General features: G+C 35.4%; 1 non-coding gene across 1 annotated transcript; it reads right to left on the bottom strand.

Moving 5' to 3' along the window:
- Nucleotides 1–407: 407 nt before the first annotated feature.
- Nucleotides 408–514, bottom strand: LOC141694635 (small nucleolar RNA R71). The gene has a single exon (XR_012563923.1). It is a non-coding gene; the product is annotated as a small nucleolar RNA R71 (small nucleolar RNA).
- Nucleotides 515–5,197: the final 4,683 nt, after the last annotated feature.

Below are 5,197 nucleotides of genomic sequence, written 5' to 3' on the forward strand. Positions count from 1 at the left end.
AACCAGTTGTAGTAGAGATGGGAGATCAAGCAGAAAATACGAAGGCTTTGATGGACTATTCTCAGCATAAGATTAATGACATTAAGTCAAGCATCATCAGACCAGCCATCAGGGCTAACACTTTTGAGATTAAGTCAAGTACGATTCAGATGATACATAACTCAATTCAGTTTGTGGGTTCTCCTACTGAAGACCCCAACATGCACATCAGGGATTTCATCGAGATCTCCGACACTTTAAAGTTCAATGATGTGACTGAAGATGCTATCAAGCTACGCCTCTTCCCATTCTCTCTGAGGGACAAGGCTAAGTGCTGGTTACACTCTCTGCCAGCAGGATCTATCACCACTTGGGAGGATCTTGCGCAAAAGTTTTTAACTAAAATTTCCCCCATGGCGAAGACTGCTGCAATCAGGAATGCTCTTACCTAGTTTGCTCAGCAAACAGGAGAATCTCTGTGTGAGGCTTGGGATCGATATAAGGAGATGCTAAGGAAGTGCCCACACCATGGCATGCCTGATTGGATAATTATCAACTATTTCTACAATGGATTGGGTGCTACTTCTAGACCCATGCTTGATGCAGCATCAGGAGAAGCCTTGTGGGTTAAGAGCTACGATGAAGCTTATGAAATTATTGAACTGATGGCTGCTAATGAGTACTAGAATCCTTCCCAGAGACTGACTCAAGGAAAAATCGCAGGAATTCTAGAGTTGGATGCAGCAACTGCTATCGCTGCCCAACTTAAGGCTTTGACGATGAAGGTGGACACTTTGGCTAATTATGGAGTTAATCAAATTGCTAGTGTCTGCGAGCTTTGTGCTGGTGCCCATGAGATTGATCAATGCGCAATTTCTAGTGAATCAACTCAGTTTGTGAGCAACTTTCAGCGATCGAAACAACCAGTGCTAGCCACCTATCATCCCAACAACCGCAATTATCCTAATTTCAGCTGGAGCAACACTCAGAATATGGTTCAAAAGCCTTATCAGCAGTATCCAGCTAAACAGTACAACCCTCTGGTTTTCAGCAACCGCAGTATACACCAAGACAACAACTCTAGCTGCAACAAACTAATGAAAAATCTGAATTAGAGGAGTTGAAGCTTATGTGCAAAAGTCAAGCTGTTTCTATAAAGACCTTGGAAAATCAAATTGGGCAAGTTGCCAATGCCTTGCTAAATCGTCAGCCTGGTACACTACCTAGTGACACCGAATTCCAGGAAAGAGGGAAGCTAAGGAGCAGGTAAAGACAATCACTTTAAGGTCTGGAAAGGTTGCGAATCCCGAACAAACTCAAGAGTTGACTAAAGAAGCTGGGGCTGAGAACGAAGTATAGCAGCAGGATGAAGAAGTGGAACCAAGGAAGACTAATGTTGAGCACACTCCGCCTGAGGGTAATACAGGGGAGAAATAGATGTATCCTCCACCGCCTTTTCCTAACCGGCTACCGAAGAAAAAGATGGACAAACAATTTGAGAAGTTTCTAGAGGTGTTCAAGAAACTTCATATCAACATACCTTTCATCGAGGCTCTTGAGAAGATGCCTAGTTATGCAAAGTTTATGAAAGGTATTCTCTCTCGGAAAGTGAAGCTAGATGATTTAGAGACAGTCGCTCTTACGGAGAAATGCAGTGCTATGCTGCAACAGAAGTTGCCTCCGAAGCTTAAAGATCCAGGCAGCTTCTGTAACGCCTGAGAAATTTACGTCTGTACTATATCATATTTATAATAAATTATGTGGGTTAATGTGCCATTTATGTGAAATTATCTGTCAAACCCTAGTTGTTATGTCGTCCCGGTAATTTTAAGATATTTTTTAGGTATTTTATTTTTCATTTATAGCTTTCATTTCAAATGTTTTACGACCCGAATCATGATTTTAAAGCAGGTATTTCAAATAAAATAATGGGCCTTATTTTTCATCAAACGACTTTTACCATCGCATTATTCTGAACATCTAGGTATTTTATAAATTTTCTTGTTTTGCGAAAAATGACTTTTACGGGCCTCATTTGGTGTTAAAAATCCCACAAAAATCACATTTTTATTTTTCTAAAATTATAGGAATTTTATTTATACTATTTCTTTGTATTTTTGTATTATTCACAATTTTTGGGAAATTTTGGCATATATATTGCACATATAAAATATTTATAAATTAAATTTTAATACTCAAAAATTATAAAATTAGGGGCCTATTAATTTTAAAATATGTATAATTAGGGCCTTAATTTTATTTAGGAGTATTAATTTTACTACTATAAATAACCTAATTTTTATTTAATTAACTATAATTATTAATTAAAAATCAGAAATTAATCAAAATTCTCTGCAAACCGGGCCGGGTAGAACCAAGTCGGGTCGAAGAATCAATCAAGGATTTGCAGCTGATTTCTTCATCAAATAGTGTGATTCAAGTACTGAAATTGAAGAAGCTAAGCCAGCAAGGCAGGTTGAGTCGGTGATAGACGAAGGTGACATATTTGCAGTGAGTCACGCAGAAGGCAAGTTTTTCCCCTATTCTAAGTTAGAATAGTGATATTTCTTCAGATTCTTATCATGCTTGCACTCTTTTGATTTTTGTTCATATTTTATTTCGATTCTTGATTTCTCCTTTTTCATTTGAATTCATTGTTCATATTCCAATTGTTACTCTTAAATATTGATATATTCTGGTGATTAGAATATATCAAAGCATACTGATTGTTCCGGTTGCTACTCCATAGACTGGATAGTGATACTTTTGGGGATTAAGTTTACTTAACCCTAAGGACCGGGACATAACCGGGTCCTTGAGATGGGCCGTAGTGCCTGGGTGCCCCACATGATCTATATAGTGGGATATAGATCTGCACTGTATCCTGGCTGATCAGCAGGGTATAGATGCGAACTTGTGTCCAGTTTAGTTTATTTGTACTCGCCAGTAATGGCCTTCTTTCTATTCTCGCGGGGTTATATCTTTGCAGATATACCCAGGTTACCGATTCACTTAAACTGCTTAAACACTGTTTATATTTTATAGACTTGTTGAGCAGTTTTTGGCTCACCCCTTTTTGTTGTTATTCACCTTATTGTTTTTAGTTAAGAAGGAATATGAAACCCATCAGGAATCGAGTGGTAAAGAAGTGGGTCAAGCCTCGGGATCCTCTCATACCCAAGGTATTGATCCCAATCCAGGAAGAAAGCTTTGAGTTACCCGAACAGGTGGAGTGTAGATAGTTAGTGTATGTATTTGAATAAAAAGATGAAATTAGTATAAAACTGGTTAGACAATGGTTTGTAATAAAGAGAGTTGTAAGATTTTGAATTTGGTTTGTAATAAAGTAGTTAGTGGTTCTTGTTTTCATACTTCAACCTAAAAAGATCCTGGTTAGTGTTAAAGGGGTTTAAAGTCATTTCTTTATTATTCGTTATAACACCCTCCAAATCCGGGATATAGATTTGGGGCATTATTAACATTAACTACAAACTAAACCTGCACAAGCGAAATATAAATATAATATTTACCCCGAACTACTGCTACTCAGGATCTTTTAAGGTTAAGAGTTAAAAATAAGAACGACACACTAACTTTATTACAAACCAGTTTAAAAACAATCTATCTCAAGAACTCTCTTTATTACAAAACTTTATTCTATCTACATTCTCACCACACAACTTTTATTCAAACCAACATTACTACTTATCCTGTTACACCTGATCTGGTAACTCAAAGCTCTCTTCTGGGATAGGGATGAACACTCTTGGTATAAGAGGGTCCCGCTGCTTGACTCGCTTCTTGACTATGCGGGTTCTGATGGGTTTCATTCTCTACCTTAACTGTAAAACAATAGGAATAACAATAAAAGGGGATGAGCCAAAATTGCTCAACAAGCCTGCAATAATATATATAGTATAAAGAGAGAAGAATAAATGAATCGATAAGCTGCTGGTTTGAACAACCATCTATTTATGTATAGAATAATAATTTGCCAATACTGGCGAGTTCCAAATGAACAATACTGGAAACAAGAACCAACATATGCACTATAACCTGCTGATCAGTCATGATACAGTGCGGATTTATACCCAACTGCATAGACCCAACATCAGGATATATCGGAGTATATATAACATGGGTAAAAGTATTGTAATATGAATAGGGATTCAATAAATTGGGAGAAATCAAGAATCGAAATGAAATAGAAACAAGAATCAGTAATTGCGTAACAGTGTATATGAACAAGAATTATCAAAGTATAACTGATATGGAAAATGGGGTATAATTCACTATTCTGAATTTAGAATAGGGGAAAAACTTGCCTTGCGCGTACTTAACCTGGTTCAACTCACCGCCTTCGGTCTCCTGCTTGATCAGCCTTGCTGATACTGAATCAATCATAGAAAGATAGTCGTTTAGATAACTTACTACATACGCGTATCTCGAATTGATACCATATAACCCTATCAATCTACCCATGCGTTCCTAACTGACTCGCATATATACACATATAATTATCTAGCACATAAGGTTCACATAATCACGTAAAGCACATAGCACATAAAGCACATAATTGGTTTTTGGGCTTATAAATATTTTTAGAATCGATACTAGACTCATACCTATATTAACTAACCCTATTTGATTCTATTATAATTTTTCGGAATTTATTTGGCTCAATTCTACCCCTATTAGGGCATATGAACAGTTAAATAACACAATACGACTCTATTCCGGAAGAAATTATGATTTACAATTATTTTTATTGGATTCGTTTCATTTTTCCGAGTCTAGAGGTCTTCGTTTCCCTCAAAACGGACTAACGATTTAATTACTACGAATTAAACAAGATTTAATTAATTAATAATTAATTATAAATAATTAATTATAATTAAATAATCCTTAATTTTATTTTTAAATAATTATTTAATAATTATTGTATTTTAAAATAATTAATCCCTAATTTTTAGGATTAATTACAATTTATTACAATTATTTATAAATTATTATTACTTACTCGATTAGATCGATTATTTACAAATAATCAATCCATATAATTAACTTATAGCTATTTATCGGATAAATAATTATTATTCGCACCATAATCTGACTCAACGATTAACTACCCGTATAAATACGAGCTACTCGCATTTCTCGTATAATTATCGAACTATTATTATTATGATTATAACTTATACGATTAATTAATTAATTA

This window comes from Apium graveolens, chromosome 10 (assembly GCF_009905375.1).
Source record: "Apium graveolens cultivar Ventura chromosome 10, ASM990537v1, whole genome shotgun sequence".
Lineage (NCBI taxonomy): Eukaryota > Viridiplantae > Streptophyta > Magnoliopsida > Apiales > Apiaceae > Apium > Apium graveolens.